General features: G+C 33.7%; 1 pseudogene; it reads left to right on the forward strand.

Annotated features, from left to right (window-relative positions):
* The window catches only part of LOC128174339 (multiple epidermal growth factor-like domains protein 6), a 228,694-nt pseudogene that overhangs the window by 185,939 nt on the left and 18,171 nt on the right, over positions 1 to 24,584 (forward strand).

A 24,584-nucleotide genomic window follows, 5' to 3' on the forward strand; every position in this document is an offset into this window, starting at 1 on the left:
ATTTAATGTATTCTTCTAAAATGAAATAATAGTCGGCCGTAAAATGTTCATTTTTATTCATTTAAGTAATCATTTTAGTCGCCCTAACAGAACATATTTGACTAAACAGCATTCATAGATTCAATTACCTGTATTTCTAATTTGAAACAAGACAGTGTAGATCTATTATGATATATAATATCGCATATTCTTGTACAGTATGGAAAAGAAACATATATATCGTTAAAAGTATATATAGGGGGACATTATACCCCACTTTTAGAGGTGCAAATTTGAAACTGAGGTGCAGTGTAGACCAGGAAGGTAATTAGGGAGGAGCGTAGCAGGAAGTTGATAAGTAGTATTAATGCGAGGATTAGAATGATGAACAACGTTTCTTCGTTATTTATTTGATTTCATTTGATTTATGAAAATATGATTTGTTGAAGTAGACATTTTTAAAGAAAAAAAATGTTCCAACGGAATACAACAGATGACTTTATTTAATTAAACCTTGAAATATCAATTGTATTGAGTATATTACACAATCGTGACTCTCGGTGAAATACTCTTGTAACAGCTTGATCACACTTGTTCTCATGTAAACAATAATACTAATTATATATTAAAACTATTAAGAGTAATATGGTGTATTAAAAAAGAGAAACAAATCTGATTTTTTTATAAAAATGATTTTATTCAAATATATAGACATATTAAAATCGAATCCACGTTGTTTGAAATCTGTAACGAGATTTTGCTTTAATGTTTTTATTCTCAATTGTTGTTTTCTTTTTGAACACTGGCTTTTCTGTGATAAGCGATTCCTCGGATTCCTTCGTAGATAGATTGGCTGATGTTGTTTCAGGCTTTATCGAGTCCTCGGATTCGGTCTGAGTTGACATGTCAAGGTTTTGTGATTCCTCCGGGTGTGGTAGGGCTATCATGTTTTCAGATACATTTTCTGCCACGACTCCCTCTGCGTCTGCTTCGGAATTCGCGCGATGTGTCTCCTGGAGTGTCATGAGACGGCTTTACTTCTCGTAAGGTATCAACACAGATTTCTGCATCACGTCCACCATTTTTTCAGGAAAGGTTTTACGATTTTTAACAAGGTTGTGATGCCGAGTTGGTTTCTTTTTAAGTAACCTCCTTTTTTCTTCGTTATTTATTTGATTTCATTTGATTTATGAAGATATCCAACACAATTGAGAGATGACAGTTGAAATAATTTAAATCACAATATATGGGGAACAAATTTAATGAAATGTGTCCATATGTATTTCCCGAGGATATGTATGAAGTGAAATAAAGTTGAGGGATATTGTTGTTACAATAGATATGAATTAAAAATACGAGGAATCAAATTTAAGATTTTTCTTGGCTAATGATATCAGCAGATTGTACCACCATCACCTGTGATGTCATGGAAAATCTCATGACATCACAGGTATTTCCTTGACTAGGACGTCAAACATTATAATCACGTGGTGACTGGTATATAAAATACGATGAACCTATTTCTGATTTATTTACGAGACTGTCCTCACGAAAGCATGACTTCCAAATTAGATTGCAGACCCCATTGCTTGGATACAGATTCTGCAGTGTTTTCCAAGCCTACTACGTCGGAACCTGTAGCCTTCTAGATTGGCTCCCGCTGCAAATTTTGTCTTGTCAACAGGCACACGAGCAACCTCAGGCGAATTCATGAATGCAGGGAGGTCAGTCCAGAACATCTCTTCACCTTTCCTACTAAACTGGAACGAATGGAAACACCCAAAGTATGCCAATTTTACCGAACGTTATGCCAGCTTTAGAGATTGGCCAAAGTTCCTCAAAGGTCCCAACAAGAAGGACTTGGCTAGAGCTGGTTTCATCTACACCGAAATTGGAGACAGAGTCACCTGTTTTTCGTGTGGATTGTCTCTCAAGGACTGGAAACCCTTCGATGATTCCTACAAAGAACATTTCCGTTGGTCAAAGAATTGTGTTTATGCTAATATGGTGTCAGACGGGAAAGACTATTGAGTTAAAATATGTTGTAACATTATTCTTACATCCTTGTTAGAATAAAATCAAATGTAAATATTTTAGTAAACAAATTGCCGTTTTACCTGGTATTTATTTCATAAGATGAAATCATTTAAATGTTATAAACCAATCAGACAAATATTCGGAAATGACAGTGTTTCCGATTTTAACTCTGTTTAGGTATAGGTATATTCATTTAGTTAAATAAACTGATCACGACAACATGTCTACTACCCAGTGCAGTCTAGAATTAGGAAACGAGCGATACATTCAAGCATGTACATTGGACAATGGTGAACGTAGAGTCGACATACGGGAATGGAAATCATCGGAAAATCGACAGTTTCCAACTAAGAAAGGCATCAGTTTAAACTTGCATCTTTTTAAAACCCTGACGCTCTCCATTGATTTGATCGACACAGCCTTAGCCAAGAAAGAAGATCTGAACTATCATATCGGTGCTAATATATTCTTAACGATCAAAGGGGACAGTTCTTGTGTTAACATAAGAAAATATTGGAAACCGGAGAATGAAGAAAACCTCGTACCCACCAAGAAGGGGATCTCCGCCCTCTCGAATACTTAAATCTTAAATTACATCTGAGTAGCATTGAAAAAGCCGTTCCCGAACTGGAAACCATTGAACCCTGTTTTCTACAGGACGACCATCAAAACCAACTAGGGATGCTTCGATGTGCAATGTGTAATCCCTTAGAATACCAGAACTGGTGAAACGATTACAAACGAAATGTGTGGAGACATTTTCAAAGTTTTAAAAAAAAAACAAACTGTATGAATTGTTTATATCAATCACACCTTTTATAACTTTCTCATTTTAACTTTGTTTATAAATTCGTATTAATTGTATGTATTCAAATAAATGTATACATGTATCGATCACTAAAATCTTGTTATATACCATTGTTTGAACGAAAGGTTGCGAATCAAGCAAGTTTTTATACAAACTAGTATGATGTCTTCTACAAAGTGTCGACAATTATTATATTATGTGTTATTTAGAGTAAAACCATTGTCGATATGTTGTTCATCACTTGTGTATGCGTGTATTGGTTGGAAGACATGTGCGATTTTGAAGTCGACACTCACAAATGACAATGTTTTAAACAAAATGAACATTGCTTGTGAACGAAATATATGGAAACTTAATAATATTTATAGATGTAATAATCATATAAAATAAAACAAATAGAAATCTTCCTCAACCTTTCGTTCAAACAATGGTTTATAACAAGATTTTAGTGATCGATACATGTATGCATTTATTTGAATACATACAATTAATACGAATTTATAAACAAAGTTAAAATGAGAAAGTTATAAAAGGTGTGATTGATATAAACAATTCATACAGTTTTTTTTTTTAAACATTGAAAATGTCTCCACACATTTCGTTTGTAATCGTTTCACCAGTTCTGGTATTCTAAGGGAATACACATTGCACATCGAAGCATCCCTAGTTGGTTTTGATGGTCGTCCTGTAGAAAACAGGGTTCAATGGTTTCCAGTTCGGGAACGGCTTTTTCAATGCTACTCAGATGTAATTTAAGATTTAAGTATTCGAGAGGGCGGAGACAAATCCCCTTCTTGGTGGGTACGAGGTTTTCTTCATTCTCCGGCTTCCAATATTTTCTTATGTTAACACAAGAACTGTCCCCTTTGATCGTTAAGAATATATTAGCACCGATATGATAGTTCAGATCTTCTTTCTTGGCTTAGGCTGTGTCGATCAAATCAATGGAGAGCGTCAGGGTTTTAAAAAGATGCAAGTTTAAACTGATGCCTTTCTTAGTTGGAAACTGTCGATTTTCCGATGATTTCCATTCCCGTATGTCGACTCTACGTTCACCATTGTCCAATGTACATGCTTGAATGTATCGCTCGTTTCCTAATTCTAGACTGCACTGGGTAGTAGACATGTTGTCGTGATCAGTTTGTTTAACTGAATGAATATACCTATACCTAAACAGAGTTTAAATCGGAAACACTGTCATTTCCGAATATTTGTCTGATTGGTTTATAACATTTAAATGATTTCATCTTATGAAATAAATACCAGGTAAAACGGCAATTTGTTTCCTATAATAGTCTTTCCCGTCTGACACCATGTTAGCATAAACACAATTCTTTGACCAACGGAAATGTTCTTTGTAGGAATCATCGAAGGGTTTCCAGTCCTTGAGAGACAATCCACACGAAAAACAGGTGACTCTGTTTCCAATTTCGGTGTAGATGAAACCAGCTCTAGCCAAGTCCTTCTTGTTGGGACCTTTGAGGAACTTTGGCCAATCTCTAAAGCTGGCATAACGTTCGGTAAAATTGGCATACTTTGGGTGTTTCCATTCGTTCCAGTTTAGTAGGAAAGGTGAAGAGATGTTCTGGACTGACCTCCCTGCATTCATGAATTCGCCTGAGGTTGCTCGTGTGCCTGTTGACAACACAAAATGTGCAGCGGGAGCCAATCTAGAAGGCACAGGTTCCGACGTAGTAGGCTTGGAAAACACTGCAGAATCTGTCTCCAAGCAATGGGGTCTGCAATCTAATTTGGAAGTCATGCTTTCGTGAGGACAGTCTCGTAAATAAATCAGAAATACGGTTCATCGTATTTAATATACCAGTCATCACGTGATTATAATGTTTGACGTCCTAGTCAAGGAAATACCTGTGATGTCATAAGATATTCCATGACATCACAGGTGATGGTAATACAATCTGCTGATATCATTAGCCAAGAAAAATCTTAAATTTGATTCCTCGTATTTTTAATTCATATCTATTGTTACAACAATATCTAATTTCCCTCAACTTTATTACATTTAATACATATCCTCGGGAAATACATATAGAAACATTTCATTAAATTTGTTCCCCATATATTGTGATTTAAATTATTTCAACTCTCATCTCTCAATTGTGTTGGATATCTTCATAAATCGAATGAAATCAAATAAATAACGAAGAAAAAAGGAGATTAGTTAAAAAGAAACCAACTCGGCATCACAACCTTGTTAAAATTCGTAAAACCTTTCCTGAAAAAATGGTGGACGTGATGCAGAAATCTGTGTTGATACCTTCCGAGAAGTACAGCCGTCTCATGACACTCCAGGAGACACATCGCGCGAATTCCGAAGCAGACGCGGAGAGAGTCGTGGCAGAAAATGTATCTGGAAACATGATAGCCCTACCACACCCGGAGGAATCACAGAACCTTGACTTGTCAACTCAGACCGAATCCGAGGACTCGATAAAGCCTGAAACAACATCAGCCAGTCTATCTACGAAGGAATCCGAGGAATCGCTTATCACAGAAAAGCCAGTGTTCAAAAAGAAAAAAACAATTGAAAATAAAAACATTAAAGCATGATCTCGTTACAGACTTCAAACAACGTGGATTCGATTTTAATATGTCTATATATTTGAATAAAATCATTTTTATTAAAAAAATCAAATTTGTTTCTCCTTTTTTAATACACAATATTACTCTTAATAGTTTTAATATATAATTAGTATTATTGTTTACATGAGAACAAGTGTGATCAAGCTGTTACAAGAGTATTTCACCGAGAGTCACGATTGTGTAATATACTCAATACAATTGATATTTTAAGGTTTAATTAAATAAAGTCATCTGTTGTATTCCGTTGGAACGGTTTTTTCTTTAAAAATGTCTACTTCAACAATTCATATTTTCATAAATCAAATGAAATCAAATAAATAACGAAGAAACGTTCATCATTCTAATCCTCGCATTAATACTACTTATCAACTTCCTGGTACGCTCCTCCCTAATTACCTTCCTGGTCTACACTGCACCTCAGTTTCAAATTTGCACCTCTAAAAGTGGGGTATAATCTCCCCTATATACTACTGTTAAAAGTTATAAAACTCCATGTATACTCTCTCTCTTCTCTCTCTCTCTCTCTCTCTCTCTCTCTCTCTCTCTCTCTCTCTCTCTCTCTCTCTCTCTCTCTCTCTCTTGGTAAGGGAAACGAAACAGAACATTACAATTAGAATTTCATTTACAAGCCCGAGTAAAATATGAAATAAACCGATTTTGATCGCTGTTCAAAATTCCTAAATAAATATATAATTGTAGTCCTTGTTCAATAATCATAAGCTTTACTATGATTTGATTACCATGCAGAGGACCCGGGCGAAATCACTTTTTATATTAACATAAAAAACCCAAACTCCTTTCGTATAAGGTGTAATTCTGCTGTTTGCAGCTGTCACTATGTTGTGTGTATAGTCTGAGCCTTGTCTGTTTGTTTCGAGCTTTTTCTTGATTCCTGACAAACAAAAGAATGTGTTCTGTACTTGTACACAAAGGAAACAGTACATCGTCTATCATACACAGTAGACTTCGAATCAGAAGCAAGACAATCAATGATCAATAAAAATTGAAATTTTAAACACTGGCAATAATACTGCATGCTACATTAAGTAGTACTAAACATATATAAAGTATTTGTACATGAGAGACAGAGAGAGATAGAGAGAAAGAGAGAGAGAGAGAGAGCGCGCGTTGGGAGGTACTTTGTATTTACGGGGGGGGGGGTGAACCAAATTTGACTTGAAATGAGTATATATTGCAGAAGATGTATTTTTTTCTTAATTTGATGTTACATTGTATTATCGTCACTTATTTGTATTGATGGTACTATAAAAAACAAAAGCAAACTTCAGGTTTGTTTTCGTTTAATGACATACACATTTAATTCGAGGAGTTCGTATGCATGTACATGTATAAACATCAATTTGGATTAAACTTGTCAGTCTCTATTGCGCATCATAAACGTTCAAAAATGGATATCTGTGATTCCCTTGCTAGGTTACAATTGAATTCTTTAACTGGTCATTTCATTAAAATTATACAAGACAGACATACCTCGGAATCTCCCTTACCCTGTCCCGGCATTTCCGGTAACAAGAATTATCAAAATTCAATCGGGTGGAAAATATTTATAAATCCCGAAAGTTCAACATTTAAAAAAAAAAAAACCTTCTGAATTTCTACCTGAATGGATCTTTAAAAAAACAATGCCTTTCGTAATTTGTGCTGATATAGAAGAAAAAAGATGTTTATCTTATTCAATAGGAACTAGGGTGCACGTTACATAGTTTTTGAAAGGGGGGGGGGCAACCTTTCAAAATTTTTTTTGACAATATGGAGAATAATACAACTTTTCAAAATCTTGAAAATTAAATCCATTGCTATATATATGTGGGGGGGGGGGGGGGAGGCTGCGCAATGGGTCTATTTATCAATTTATTGCACTTTTTATTGTTTCTTTCTTTCATTTTACTTTTTTAATTTTAATTCATGGACTCCATGTTGATTCATATGTAATCCAAGTTAAATGTTTGTTGCGAGAAAAATCGAGGTTACGTGCCTAGGTGTACGTGTTTCAGCCTGTATATGAATGAATAATAGACAAAAAAACATTCAAAGTGGCTTTTTTAAGTAGTTAAGATTGAAAGAACAAGTCAAAAACTTAGTGTGTAGAATGAAGTAGTGTTTAAAACTTACTACACTGTACAATAAATTTTCTTAACGTTACTATCATAACTCCTCCAGTCTATTTTATTAAAGTCCATTTGGGGTTATATGGAGTGTTATTATATTTAATTTATTTAGATCCTGATCTTTGTTCATATATGCCCACACCTGGCGGATGCCCTAGCCAAGTTGTGTATTGCCAGTTGGTTCTAATAACATGGTACGGTTTTTCTGAGTGTGCGAGAGTTTTATTGGAATATTTGCAAATCCGTTCGGTTGCACGGTAATTGTTTTTAAGACTCTGGCCTAACCATTACTTACGTTAATTATATTAACAAAAGTAGAAAACTCTTGTAAATATAATGTTTTCGTACCCCAATCAATGCATGCTTTTTGTTTTTCCATAAAATCAGTTCCCAAAATTAAAGATTTGGACAAGTCTTGAATGACATAAAATGTTTGATAAAATTTAAGACCTCCTATTTTCAATTCCAATTCAATTTTTCCATTAACTGTATGTGCCGTTCCCCAAGCACCAGTGATGAATGAAATTTCTGAATTTTTAGGTTTTTTCTCATGAATTTTGATTTTGTTCAAGGTTTCTGAATTAATGGCTGAATTTGCTGATCCTGTATCTAAAAGAGCGTTAAACCTCGCGGTTTGTACAAACACTGGAATAGAACATTTTTCTTTTAAAGAAACTAAAGCATCACGAGATTTCCTGTCTTGCAAATCTATTGAATTCTTTTTACTTTTCTTTTGTTTGCGATTAGATTGTTGGTTTGATTTAAAATTTTGTGGGTTTTTTTTGGTGACATTCTAATTGTTGAGATAACTAGGATTTTGAACATTTGAATTTGAAAGGCACTCTCTAGAGATAGGTGCGAATCTCTTTTGCTGAACAAAACACGATTGGTTGCAATTATAACACAAGGCATTCAGAGCTGGACATTCAGGCCTATTTATGCACATCCCTAAACGAAAATAACATTGCGGAGCAATCATGCGAGGGTGTTGTGTCAGCTGCTGCTGCTGTGCAGTAGGTGTTACATTGACCTCGGGCAGCTCGTACCTAGCCAACGTTGACCTTTTAACTCTAATATTGTGACGTCTTTGCATATAATAAGATGTTTGTTGAAATCTAACCCTGTGATTTTCTACCGGTGGCAATTTTTCACAATATTGCGATGCATATATTGAGGTTGGTTTTGGTATTGGGATTCAAAACATTTTAGGTCATAATTTCTGATTGTGACTTAATTTTGTCTTTCAAACTTTGAATTTCTGTTCACAAATGTTCGTAACTTTCCAACGTTATACTCTGACTTGGTTGAAATTTTTCATCTAAAATAGCAATTATCCTCAATTGTTCAATTGAATTAGGATTTTGTGTAACAACATACGTTCTTATCTCAGATCTTAAACTATTCATTGCAACCGAAAGTAAAATTTTGTCTGGAAAATTATTTATAGTTTCTTTTTTGATAAGTCTTGTTAAAAAAATCTTCAACAGGCTCTGTTTTATCTTGTTTCAATTGTAATATTGACAAATCCAAAAAGAAATTATAATTCTCCAAATCTTTCCTGAAAAAGAGATGTTAGAAACGTTGGGTTATCTTTATGTTCATACGGTAAGGAATCATACCATAATCGGCACGACTTTCTAAACAAAACGGAAACGCATTAACCTTCTTGGAATCAGGTAAATCATGAAATTTGGCCAACTGCGTAAAACTTTGTAACCATGCCTTGACATCTTGAGTACCTTTAAATTTTTCTAGTTTGATAATTGAAGACATTTTAAAAGGTAGACAAAAACAGTTTCTACCTCCTGTTTACACTGTTTAATAGTTCCTGTAGATACATATTCCCAGCTGATGCGAGAGAGGTTTTCCAGTGCGTTGTTAGTGTCCAGGACTTGGTGTTGGTCCGAAGCGATGTATCCGTCCGTGTTGATATGCTTTAGGCGTTGATTACGTCCAGGGAATCGCTTCGGTCCCGGGTGTTATTGAAAGAGCATCCCGGGCGTCGTTTGCGTCCTGGGTAATGATCAGACAATGCTGTGAAGGCGGTGTTGCTTTACGTTTGTGGCCCGATCGTGTTCGTTAGGTCGTTGATGGTTCCTCTGTGGCGTGGCTAGGACAAGTTAGAAACCCGGATTCCACCACTTGATCATAACTCCTCCAGTCTATTTTATGAAAGTCCATTTCGGTTTATATGGAGTGTTATGATATTTGATTTATTTAGATCCTCGAGATCTCTGTTCCAATATGCCCACACATGGCGGCTGCCCTAGCCAAGGTGTTTCCAGAATGTCTCCTCCTCTACATGGGGAGTAGCCCGTGTCCCAGTCTGTATAAAAGAGGAGGCAGAAAGACAGCTTCCAGATGAATACTCTTTTATTAATTTAATATGAAATTTTAACAATAAATATCAATATTAATTACAATGAAATTAATCAACATTAATATTTATTAGAAAAATTTCTGAAAATAAAATATTAGATGAACCTTCTGAATCGATTAACTTTATTTTTGAGAATTCGCGCAAGCGTTACATTTTATCTTACCTGTGTAAAAGAGGAAGCAAAAAGACAGCTTTCAGACGACTACTGGAGAGCCGTATTTCCCGCACGGACACTGCGCTACAACATTCTCTTCCTAATAAGTAAATGCGATCAAGTGCATATTAATGATCTGACGCACCGTGAAGCGTTTTATTTAGATTTCTGACCCGGCATCGACAGGCTCATCACTGGACTTAATAACACATTTATCCATGGACATAAATAAACATACGTTATCTATTTAACGCATGTACTTTAACCAATTTCTATAGAATTTCCGTTATGATATTGCACTACACATACATCTTTCTTAGACTAAAATTACCACGTGTAGAATCCTTCAGTAGGTGGTTCACATCATCTGTAAGATTCAGTTTTGTTCTCTGCTGTGATATAGACGAGGCAGACAGTTCTTCACTTTGATTACGTGTCAAACGAAGAAACGATTATCTTTAAAATCATCATAATACCGAACACGGGTACATATATACTAGTAAGTGTATTTTTTTCTTTTTGAAAAGTTGGTTTAACTTTGTCAAATAAAACAGCTCTCAAACTGATATCAAATTTCAATTTTTAAAATAGAGATACTAAATTACAAAAAATAATACTGTATACAATAATAAGTAACCACATCGCTTAGCTAGATAATCTTAATTTATAAAACACATTTTAGCTAATTAACTTCATTAAATATGTGCGTGTATCTTTATAGATGTTATTGAACGCATGTAAATGAAATTAACTACATCTTATTCTAAAATTGTGAAATATTTCAAAACATTGTCTCGGGCACCTGTTACACTACAAGTAACATTCTGTTGTGTTAAAAACTTTGCTTTTGTTTGCTACTTTAAAGTTTTTCTTTTAAAAATATTTTTATTTACATATTGATATACACAACTGATATTTCAGTTAAATCAATTAGCGACTTTATATTTCACAACTTTAATTTTCCAATATCGCCTCGGGCATCTGTACATTACATTCAGCAAAATGGTGGGTGTACAAAGGTTGTTTAGAAACTATTGAGACATTTTTTTCTTATTCTTTAAGGAAAAAAGATCAACACTTGAAATTTCACCAAAACGTAAATAATGCTATAGTTTATCAATGTGAAAAGTTTCTTGTCCATGGCATGATTAGATCATTCTTGGTAAACGGATCGACGTGCCTTAGTTCAGTGGCCCGGCGCAACCGTAAACTTTTCCTAACGTCATTTACGCTTCTCATTGTTCCTGTGTTTTGAACACCTTAAAAACGAACGGAAATAATGATTATATTTATTTCTCATTTTTCATTTCCAGGTGCCATCATTTACATTTTCTCTCATTCTTGACTTTTTGTGGAATGGAATTCGAGTTATTTTAACTTGAAAGTCAAACTACTGTGAAAGTCTCCTACAGTCATTTTGTACGTATTTTTGAACTGTTAACAACAGTTAATGTGTAAAAAGTGTTTGATATTTAAGCCCTTTGCTTAATTCTAGTTAAACAATCAGTGAAAAATATGATAAACTGAAACTCTTTATCCTTTGTCATCATACAATTTTTTAAGCAATTGCAAGGCATTAAAGTGTCTTCTTATGAAATTTAAACCAGTATAATGTATATTTGCTGCGCCGCCTTCACATCAAAATTCAGTGTAAAGTCGTTGTCAGATTTCTATTGCCTGGTAAATATATGTTTACCATTTCCGTGTTCCATCTCGAACATTAGTGAAACTTGATCAAATTGAACATATTTAATTTGTTTGAGGACAGGATCGACCCCCCCCCCCACCCTTCCGCCCCCACCCCAGGATATAGACCACCGGGACTTTATTTATTTATTTTTTTTTGTTAAATTATTCTTTTAGGACATATTTCTAGTGTAATTTATACATTCACTGCCCAAAAGTTCCTAAAACAAACATTTTTTTTTATATCAGACCCTCTACATATATAATACAAGAAGGTTGCTAACTTCGTCTGCTAGCCGAGAGGCACTGCCGATGGATATTTGTTGAAATGTACTCTCAAACTTCGTCTACCATTAAAAAAGGGTGATCTCATGTCGTAGCCCGATAATTCCCTTCACTGAATATCTGTATTCAATGCCCGTGTAAATAAATTTATTAGGCAAATAGGACAATCTACACCGACAAGTTGCAAGTTTTGAACCGATCCATCTAGAACCAAAGGAAGTGAAGGTTAATCACAAGGAAGATAACTCCGACAAATTTACGAAATTGCATGGCAAACTCGAACAATTCATTAATATGCATTATAACAATAAAACAACATGGTTATAACAAATAATGGATGACATATATAATTATTATAATTATTATACTTTCATGTTAAGTACTGAAATCTGATTGGTTAAGACGCAGTTTATAATCCGTTCTATTACCCTCAGCGTAAGCAACACACTTGGCAACGGGTAACATAACGAAGTGTTATATGCGCGTAAATGATGTGCGTACGGTTCGCCGTAAAATTCAAGTCATTCCAATAGAAAAGCAGTTTTCTTTAAAATTGACATTCAGTATAATAAAAAAAATAGTGCCTGTTTGGGAGGATAACAGTTGAAATCGACACCCCTCGAAAACCATAGTAAGCCTCCGCTTCGCGTCGGTTGACAATGGTTTTCTCGGGGTGTCAATTTCAGCTTTTACCCTCCCAAACAGGCACTATTTATAAAATATTGTACTGTAAAGTAAGCATAGTAAACTACAATGCATGCAATGGGAGGTACATTTGATATAACACACATCAAATTGTCATATACATATGCAAGGGTATACATTGATGAATTTTAATCAGGCCGCGAAGAACTGAAATTTGGTACTGGACAATCTAAAAGAAGGCACTCATATTAAGTGTATTACAATGGAAGACATAAAAAGGAAAACAAAATGGTACGAGTTATCTTTCTTGCGATAAACCTTACTTCCGTTTGTTCTAGATGGACGATGTTAGCAACCTTCTTGTATTATATGTACAGAGGGTCTGGTTTTTTTTAAATGTTTGTTTTATGTAATTTTGGGCAATGGATGAATAAATTAAATTAGAAATATGTCATAAAAGGATAATTTAATAAAAAAGAAAAGAAAATGAAAGCCCCGGGGGTCTATATATCTACATATATATACTGGGGAGGTTGGAAGAGGGGGGGGGGGGGGTCGATCCTGTCCTCAAGCACCTGTGATTAAATGTAAGTATACGGACACTTAAAAAGTGGATTTTTAAGTTTTTCAATCTCCGATTTCATGCCTGCGCCGGGTATCCCGACCACTCCGTTGTAAACAAGATATTAAACATTTTTGAAATATTACTTTCTTTAATTACATGTTGGGGTATCTTTATATTTGTATCTTTATAATGTTTATGCCAATTTTCACCAAAATTCGTCGCTAAGTAAGGGAAATATTAGAGTTGTCTCAATAATTTCCGAACAACCCTCGTATATCTTGTATATTCTATGTTAGTTCCAGTGTCTTTCTGATCATTGGCAAAGAAAAGAATTAACAATTGATATACACAATGGAAGTTTTAGTAGAAGTTATATGCAGCGTTTAAGAAAAACAGTACTGTGGAACTTCTATTTTAATCAGATGTCAAATTGAAATAACTGTCATCATTTAAATTAGTTATTTCTTTTTATGCATGGTTATTGTAAAAAAAAATTGTAGATTTAACAAAAAATGAAGCGTTTTGTTTGAAAATAAAACCTTAATATAATCAGACAATATAATAAGGCTCATACCCGAACATGATTTTTTTTCTTACTTAATCTCAGAGTTCCTAAAAAGAAATTTTGACAAAATAAAAATATAAATGGTCATTATAAAAATTAATTTAAGCTTTTATAATTTTCTTTTAATCGAATAATTTAGATCGTTTTTCTACTAAAAGTGACCTCAGGGTCTCTTAGGGTTTCTTCAGTACCATCAGTGCCGACCTCAGGGTCTCTCAGGGCTTCCTTAGTGAGCTCAGTGCCTGCCTTAGGGTCTCTTAGGGCTTCCGCAGTACCCTCAGTGCAAACCTCATGGGCCCATAGTACCTTCAGTGCAGACATCATGGTCTCTCATGGTTTCCTCAGTACCTTCAGTGTAGACATCATGGTCCCTCAGGGTTTCCTCAGTACCCTCAATGAATGCCATTCAGGGTTTCCTCAGGGTTTTTTTTTACTCTCAGATTTTTTTTACAGTAGTGTATAAAGTAGTGTATAAAGAAATAATCTTTTAAAGATCTTCGTCTCAAAAAGCAATCAACCAGGAAAACTGAAGCTTATGTGGAAGCATATTCAGGTAGTGTATATTTAAAATTGTAAAAATTATTACCATCGGAAGTAGGGTGGGACTACAATGATGGGTTGAAATTTTACATAGGAATATTAAAGAGAACAGTCTTTAAATATCTTCTTCTCAGACACAGATCAGCCAGGAAAGCAGATAAAAATGAGTGGAAGTATCCTTAGGTAATGTATATTAAAATGTTTGAAAATCATGCCCCCGGGGGTAGGAAAGGGCCAAAATGGTGGGGGTCGGATTTTTATATAGGAATATATTAAAAAAATCTTAAGAAAACCTTGTTCTAAGTTGAAAAAATCATGATCCCTGGGGGTTAGGATGGGGTCACAGCGTGGGGGTGCAAATTTTTACCTAGGAATCATTAAAAATCTTATTCTAAAAAAAAAAAACCATTTACATAGAAAAGCTATAACTTTCGTAAAAACAGATTCAAATAGTGTAGATTTAAATATATTAAAATCAAAATTTTAAGGAGGAGGGTGGTGCCACATTTGGGATCCAATTGTACAGGGAAAATATTTTAATTATTAAAAAAAATGAAATGTTATCACGTATGGTTTTACTTAAATGCAATAATTTTGACACATTGCTGATTCTTTAAAATTGAATAGACTCTAACCCTTGGACGATTCTTGGGCCTAACAAGGGGTTCACAAATTGATGTAGGTTTATATCTCATATACAAACACTTCTTTAGGCTCTTTTCTAGCACTGCAATGCTGCTCAACATGTGTCATGACTATAAAATCATCTGGTTATAAACGGGACTTGACTATAAACATAAGAATACATAAGGGGAAATATATTTTTGCTAATACATTATATACATGTATTACATGAATATCACATTTTCAAGATATTTTGCATTATTACTCCATTCAGCTGATTTTATCATATCTATTGTTGCTCATGTGAGCGATGTGGCCCACGGGCCTCTTGTGTTAGATATGACCTGAATATTTAAATGAAAAAAAATCGTAATTGATTTCATTTTTTTTTCTAATTTAGCGGGGTTTTGTTGTTCATAGTGGAAAAATAACAGGCCGCAAGCATTTTATTAATGTTTACAGAAACGAAGTCTCCCACATATGATTTGAAGAAGGGTTTTAGAAACAATGGATTACACATATACTTATATAAGTTTTTACTGGAAATCCGTGGACTTTAAAAATGTTTTAATAAAAGTATTTTCGTTCACATAATACAAATGTAGTAGTCCTAAATGTTTACTACTGTTCCGTTTTATTCTATTTCAAATAGTTCATTAGCAATTAATAGAAACGAACCATGATACAAATAATGACATTATAGGTATAAATAACCCTTAGTAGTCACATAGAAAATGGTTGTTGCTAAAAGTGGAACGGAAAACAGAACGGAACGGAAAACGGAAAAAATATCATATTACGTATATCGCTTTAAAATGGTATATATTGCCCACTAACGATTTACTTTGTATTATTTATTCATATCTTATGAATGATTATCAACATGTGGCTGTCTTATTGATATTCTTTTAAATGTCTATGAAATATACATGTAGCATTATATTCAATTGGCGTTAGTTGAATACAAAACAGAAAAAAAATTAAATGTATACGAATTGTGTAATATTAACATGATTAAACGTAAATTAAACATATTACACACATTTCGTGTATATTATTGCTGGCATATCAGCGTAACGTACGCAGTTAGTGAAAGCCTTTCATGTGTTATGGTTTTCTATAAGATACTAAATCATACAAACAATACAGTATTATTGATATGAAAAAAAACCGGTACGACTGACGAGATTTAAAATTAAAATATACTGAACATTAAAATACCCGGTACTTAGTAAAACTAGTATTTTTAGCAATTCAATTTTGTTTAGGGACTGTACTATGTCGATCCCAAAATATTCATGCAGCAAATTTGGACTATTTAAAAAATGCACATACCTGTAAAAGATGCAATTGAAATCAATGAAACAGGAACTATCTAAGAACACTTCATTGACGCATTATTATTTTTAATCGGAAAAATTTACAGGATCGAAAACAGATTTCTTACGGAGATTTTGCAATGATACTGTTGACACCTTTCTCTATTTAGAATTCACTCAGAAGGCCTTGCACAATTGTTCAACGTTATCATCTGGGTCTGTTGAAATGCCAAACCCTTTAGTCTCCTTTATATTTGCCGTGTATTGAAATTAGCTAATGACCTACAGAGGATATACGTTTTGGAATAATGAGAATTTTTCGTGCTTATGAAAGAAAACCACTTGAACCCTGAGGTATATGTAAATATCGAGTTATTCAGCAAAATGTGAATCGAGGATATTTTTGGACAGAATATAGTGTTCAATGCATGTACTATTAATTTTGAAGAAATAATTATACTTGAAAAAACAATCCAATATTGCTAATCCTTCAAAAAAAAATAAATACATAAAGTATATCGTTTTTGGCATGATTAACAAATCTATCAAGTAAATAACATTAGATAAGGTTTTCCTTTTTAAGTTCCATTCCGCGTTTTAGCAACACCCAATACAAAATGTACATATTTTTCACAAAATAATTTCCTTAAAATGACAGTTTGAAATAATGCACGTTGACCTTCTATGTTTATAACATTTGTCCGATAGAATTATCTTAAAGTTTATAACAGACTTTATTATGACATACTCAACGGAATGTAGTTTTGATACAATACCTTAACACTGTAAGCCGCATACCTGACCTTACGGTTCTGAATCACAATTTATGAATTTATCAATCTTCCATTTATGCCAATACATCAACGCATGACCAACGGTAAAAAAGTAACAGTATGAGCGGCATGGAATTTTCATTAATAAAGATTGTGTAATAACGAAAATGTTCAATGCTATCAAAATTATACAACAACAGTTCGCACAAAGTTTTTTAACAAAACAGACTTGTCTTTCATCTAAAACCGCAATTTATCGAATCATAGCAGGTAGACAACATAGAAATCAAACGACAGTCTTCGTGTTAACCTTTTTTTCCAGATTGTACTTAAGTATACTTTAACCCCCTAAATGCAGATTAACACAAACAATCTCCAACATCTATTCATGACTAACATGACGACCAGATAAAATTACTGTATGTAAAGATATGATTCTTACAATCACGATATACTTCTTGGCGTGTTTTAGAGTGACACTTGAATGGTCAAATTTGATTTTAACCTTCTATTAATAACTTCTTTGAATTATGAGCGACAATAAGGTATATGTTTTTTTTTGAAAATTATCTCTTTGGCACAAATATCCTGGTGTTTATTAAAACAAACCAATGATTTTAAATATAAGATATTGTGTTAAAGTAGGAGTTAGCACGATAAAGAAAGCGTCGTATGTATAGCGCCTCTAAATCAAATGAAATTTTTTCCAGTGTCAGGTGTTAACAATATTTGGAATTTTATATTAACTTGAGAACTGTTTCAAGTTATCTACCCACCATGGATATCAATAATATTATCTTCACTGGTGTTCTTTAAGATTTCTTTTGGGTTTCAATGGATATTTTGATATAACAGGTAGGCGTTAGGTGCCTTTTCACCTGTTTTGTGCTGCCTGTTCTTTACTGTTTGAAATAAAGGTGCTTGGGTTTTAAGAGAGCACTCTGACCGCCCTTTTCGCCACGTACTCTTTCATGCAATATATGACATTGAATTAATTCCAGTTTGTTAGCACGATCGTATCGCTATGACATAAAAACGTATATAGTTTTAAACAAGGAAATTTTAAATTTGTATTTTCCCCCTGACAATTCTTTCTAACGACAATCATAAACAATGTCTGCGGAACATTTTATATTACTCTTGATATTAAATCTCTGTCCAGTACTTAAAATTCACAAAGGCATACGACTAGTGTTTTTAGAAAAATACCATTAACATGTTCAAAATACGGTATCATAATTCTGTTTATATATATAGAAATGGTTTGATAATACGTAACTATTTTTTTCCAGAGAATTCTCAGAGTTTAGCCCCCACCATTGAATTTGATATTATAATAAATGATGGTGGTTTTGTTATTTGAAAAGACACATATATGAAACTTGCATATGTATTCCATGTAAGTGTACGTTAAACAATTAGCTATTTTAATTGATAGGTGCATGGAGAATGTGCAGTATGTTGCGCCTATAGTGCATTTGATATTTAGCAATGTTTTAGTTGATATTGTAAAAAAGAATCATATAAACTTGTTTTTCACTTGATCGATAACGTTTTGTACAGATTCCATTGTTCGGACGATCATAGCAGAGAATTTACTTGGATTCTCCGTGTATGTCTCCAATACCACGGATAAATCACAGGGAACGTTGTGTTTTAAGGACGACAACTTCACAATAAACACAATACCTTCTGTCTTCACAACAAACTGCTTTGTTCAAGGCCAATATGTCATCTACTACAACGAGAGACTACCAGGAGTTGTCTACCCTGACGGTTATGATGGTTATGTTTGGATTGCCCTGTGTGAAGTAGAGGTGTATGGTTGGTGCTCTTTATAATTTCATAAACCGTTGAAATATTGCTCTTATATGTTCACATGGTTACCTTTATTGTCAAAACATAAAACAATAAACTAGTGTGCATGCCCTGAGGGTTTAGTCAGTAAACAACATGTTGTCACTTCCAATAAAACTATCAAATCTTGTTCAATCATTTAATTTTTTTTTCTCGAAATGCCCCCCCCCCCCCCCCCCCAAGAAAAAAATAGTAAAATGTTATGCTTAGCAATTTTAATATCGACGTGACTTATTTAAACTAGGCACAGAGAAAATGTTTGCTATTCAATCAATATAAAGATGACTTAGTAAAAGGACTGTTGAATTCCAAACATTTCATTTAGCCTCTTTCTCTAAGGGTCATGGGTGTTACATGTATGTTAGGACGAGGTTAAAGTTGCGAGATGAATAACTGAACAAATCACATATATACTTTTACTATATGTTATTTGGTGTTGTTAATTTTTTTTTTATATCTTTTTAGTTGGTAGGTTGGATAATTTAATTAGTGTATTTTATCTCGATAATATCTATTACATCTCTAAACATCTTCCGTCGTAGTGCTTAAATTATGTAAAAGCACACAATTTTATGGCTTAGTCAAATGCATGGTTGATGAGAGTACCATGCTATAACATTTATGACTTTAAGGTAAGCATCTTTGCTAGCCAAGGGTTTTCGGTCAACTTCGCTCCCCATAAACCTAATGAGATCTGCCAAAAGTTTATAGGGAACTGAGTGGATAAAATACCCTTGGCTAGCGAAGATGTTAGGTCATAGTCCTTAAGTTGGAGAGACGGATCTGTATGTTACATTAGTCATTTACTGGATATTCATTTATTTATTTTTTTACCATTAATGCATCGTTATTTTCTTTTACTAATGAACATTCCGTATGTACACTGTGTCATGATTTCCAATTACATGTACGCCCTTTTTAGCTTGATATAAGTGAAGCTCATAACTGGTTTATCACACGTGTATCATCAGTGTGTCTCGGTTTCTAACTCTGCTACACAACTTGCTAGCCAAGAAAATGAAGAAAAAAAATTGTCGGCGTATACTTATGACTCATGCTTAATTATATTGTACTAGAGTTACATGGAAAGGAACGTGAATAATGGCCGTACAGTGATTTTCTGTTATTTGAATGCATGTACCTAGTTAACCAAACAATATGTAGATTACTTGCACTGAGTACTTATTATTATATTTTTATATGATTATGTAAATGTATATTGAACTGTGCCAAATGTTGTCCAGTACACGGTGATGCGTTTTGCTACACATTGTCCAAACTCTTGGTTTTTACATATTTATAGGTTGACCGTACCGTTTCTCTTTTTTATTTCCAATTGCTTTAAAATAATGAAATGCATAGTGTTAAACTTTTAAACTTTCATTACGGCCTTGATCATGCAACATGCACTTAATTATGAAAACTACGTACGCATATTTTCATTAATCCAATCATTATTGCCAATAAATGGAAACATAATTCATTAAATATATATTTCACAGGGTAAATTTGCCAACAATCACAAACAATAACATTAAAACCCACTGACACCCTCTTTAGTTCTCAAAAGTCACACAGTCACCTCAAACGCATCTCCAGTTTTCATACAATCAGTGTTAATCTCCTATACGTAAAGTTCATGTAAAGACATGATACATAGTAAGGGTTTATGACCATTGCAAGAGATAGTGTTTCACTCATTTAGCATTTTTATAGGTCTCCTGCAACAAAGATTTAGGTGTCTAACCGTTTTCTTATAACGTTACAATAGTGCAATATGTTTCTGGTCAAATTGGAAATTATCTTGATGAACTTCAATGCATACCAATGTACACAGTCACGTAAATGAACGCCTCTTTCGCCATTTTTTTAATCAAGAATAGAATTCAATATGCTCAAAACAATATCAAATATGTAATTAATAACATTCCATGTACAGGATGTCCAGTAACAGGGTGTTACGGGTCAAACAATACCTTCCCCTGTCCAGACGTTAACTGTCAGTACTGTCACATAGAGACGGGCACCTGCCAGGGATGTATACCTGGTTATCAAGGTCATCACTGTGAATTAGGTAAGAAATAGGTTCAATAAAACAGCATTATTAACTACACGACAAAGCTTTAATATAAAACTTTGGGATATTTGTTTTATTCTGAAGCAATCATACACAATATCTATACACGTAAACATATACTATTTTATTAATTGTATGTTATGGAAGCTCATATACATGTGTGTACTTATGATTAAAATAAAACCAAAAACATTTAAATCCTTTATTTTAGAACCAATTGGACTCCAAATAAAGAAAAATGCTGATTAGTTCCTGTATTTACTTTTAAAAGTTTCACAAATGTTTAAAAAAGTATTGTTAGTGTGAAATTTGGTAAAATGTTCTACAACAAATGTGGGGTGTAACGATCACACTGCTTATCAAATATTGTTTGTTATAATAATGAATATGAGACACAGCACTGTAATGGACTTGTGTTAATTATATTAAAGTATGTGACAGAGGATCGTATGGAATTGGATGTAATGTAACATGTGGACACTGTCGTGATGTAAGCCAATGTTCCCATATCAATGGGACATGCTTAACTGGGTGTGAAGCTGGTTTTAAAGGTGACGTATGTAAAACAGGTAAGGACAAACTACAGGTACAGGCTAAGGAACAAAATACTTCAATTTTTTTTTTTATCACCTAGTTATTTAATTCTTACATGTAATAAAGGCATGACAACATGTAACTGTTGCAATGATATACAGAGAAGTGCATTAATTTTAAGGTATAGCATTATATATCATTCTCAAAATATAAAGTTGGAGTCATTTCATATCATTTCATTTCAAAGATTGTGACAGGGGTTCATACGGTGTTGACTGCAACGAAGTTTGTGGAAACTGTGCTAATGAAAGTAAATGTTCTAACATCAATAGAACATGCTTCACTGGATGCAATGCTGGCTACAAGGGGGACTTGTGTAGAACACGTGAGTAAAAAGTTATCAGCACAACTAGTTATATATGCAGCGGGTAGTTAAGAAAGTTATGATAACTTATTAAAATACGGAGATGTATCACATGAATTCCGTTTGCCATAAGTGTTATAAATTATCCAGTAAGCTCCTTTAAAACCAAAATAAACAGAAAACTAGAGCAGAGCTCGTGGCAAAGCGAAGAGTAGGTCTTCCGTTGTTGCTGCGAGTTGAAAATATATGATTATAATGGCTAAACTTTCAGTTCTGATTGTGTTACAAAACGTGTTGTGATTGAAAGCCTGTATAAAAAACGTGTTTTGTAAAAGAAGAAAACTGTTTAAACAATGAGATGTTTAATGGCGAGTTAAATTTTCAAAGGATAGCAAGCATTGCTATATACGATATGCACTCAGAATTCATGTCAGGGATTGTATTTAAAAAAAAAAGAAGAAATAAAATAAAAAAAAAAAACAAAAAAAAAAAGCAAAAAAAAAAACGAACCCGCCTACAACGTAACTTTAAGATAATTTCTGTATTTAAATCTTTCTAACTTATTTCAAGACTATATGCAAGTTTGAAATTGTTGCGTGCTGTCAAAATATAGTAAATTGTCAAAATTGATGGTATCTGAACTTTTCTATAGGGAAGTGTGTGTCGTCTGATAATATTTAATCATACGAGTAGACTTGGACATTCAAAATACATGTAATAATAAGCTATCAAAAATCAGCGGGAAAATTTATGCAAAAGCATTAAAAATTTTTACCAGATGGTGCTGTTTCATAGAGTCAACGCTTTGTAACGTGAAATAAGAAAAAAACCCTTATTTACAGAAATGAATATTTCTTCTCTCGACGATTGAATAATATGCAAAATCATTATTTTTATGTCAGTAGGTTGACTAATTAAATTGAACAAAACTTTAAATTGGAATTCCACATAAGGAATTAGACAGTCCGTGTTAGAGAAATTCGAAGAAGTTATGAAACTGGTCAGTTTCTTGGTCAAACTGCGCATAGATGTATATGAAAGATTGTCAATAGGTATCGTCTGTAGCCACGGTCCGGAATCCGAATGTGCAGACATACAGTGTACAGTGATTGCACATCGATACACCTTTACCTCCTCACCTACAGCCATACAAATGAGGTTGCAACCTTCCTGTACACATGCATAGTATTATAGTTCTGGAAAATATTTTATCTTGTATTTTAATATATTGGGTATTCACTGTTTACCTAAACTTAGTTGCATTACAATCTCATACTACACAACTTCAATAAAAAAAATGTTTTTTTTTTATCAATTTTCATACAATTAGCATTAAATAAACCCCCCAATAACACACATCTACATGCATTTCACAGTGTAACATTTAGTTTTGGAAGGCAGATATGTCGCTATATTATAGTCTGTAGGTCAATTGAACTATCATGATATTTCAAAGAAATAAGAAATCTGTCGACATCTGCAGTACTTTGATTTCAACGGCGATCGACTGTTATGTATAATGTAGTCGTATTTCATAACTTTTAATCCCAAGAACAAATTTCCTTTGAATTATGATATATCATAAATTATTCTGTTCATAATTATAGAACTTTAGCGTGTTGAACATGTTATTTTATTAGCCACATTGTCAGATAACGATCTCACACCTTTAATGTGAAGATGATTGACTTCGAATAATAAATCCTATTGTTTAACAATTGACCACTGTAGTGAAAACACCCTTCCAACTGTTACTCAATTACATTTGTTTTGAGCTGTGTGCGCTGAAGCGATACGGGATCATCATCTTCGGTCGCACGTGGCGACTGAATTAACATAGACTGACCGAATAAACAAACGTGTGGGAAAGTGAAACACGTTAAGGAGAAAATGTTACACATAAGAAGAAGTCACCTCCAAAGAATGATTTTTGACAAATGATAACTGTTCGCCTATTTAAAAAAATCTTGCGCGAGCTTTTGGCAGCGGAGCTGCTGCAGGAGGGGGGGACGCAGCAATGAACTCGTTTCCACAATGAAACGAACGACTATGAAGAAAAACTATAGAAATTATTAGTATGTGACCGATAGAATCTAATCTAAAGTTGTTTAAAAACTCGTGTGAATATTCTTTAAAAAAATCATCGAATGCCTGAACTCAGGACATTCTTTTATCGTGCTGGCACCTACCGCAAACATGTAACATGGAACTTTGATTATATTTTGATTTGATTTTTAAACTACCTTGTACGCTATCGTATTTAAATTGATGCTTAATCAACTGTACAAGTAAAATAAATTTATCTTCTAATCCTAAACTAGTATAATAGTTGAAAAGATAATAAAATATAGTTGTGTCCGTAAAATATGAAACATGCACGCGTAATATGGTACGAACCGACCGCGGATCACTTGACCAGTCGCGCCGGTTCTACTCGGCCATGTGCGAGGGATGATCATCATTTAAAGGTTTAATATTTTCTTTTATTAAATGCATTGAAACTTTTAGGGTATTTGTTTAATTTCCCGCAATTTCCCGGTTTTCATGATCGCGGCGCCGTTCCAGTATGTTTAAATATTTAATTGTATACATGCTTTTTAAACTATCAATTCTATAGCAAACAATATTACCAATTACCGGTGACGTATTTACTGCATGT

The sequence above is a fragment of the Crassostrea angulata genome, chromosome 2 (genome assembly GCF_025612915.1).
Source record: "Crassostrea angulata isolate pt1a10 chromosome 2, ASM2561291v2, whole genome shotgun sequence".
In the NCBI taxonomy this organism is placed as follows: domain Eukaryota; kingdom Metazoa; phylum Mollusca; class Bivalvia; order Ostreida; family Ostreidae; genus Magallana; species Magallana angulata.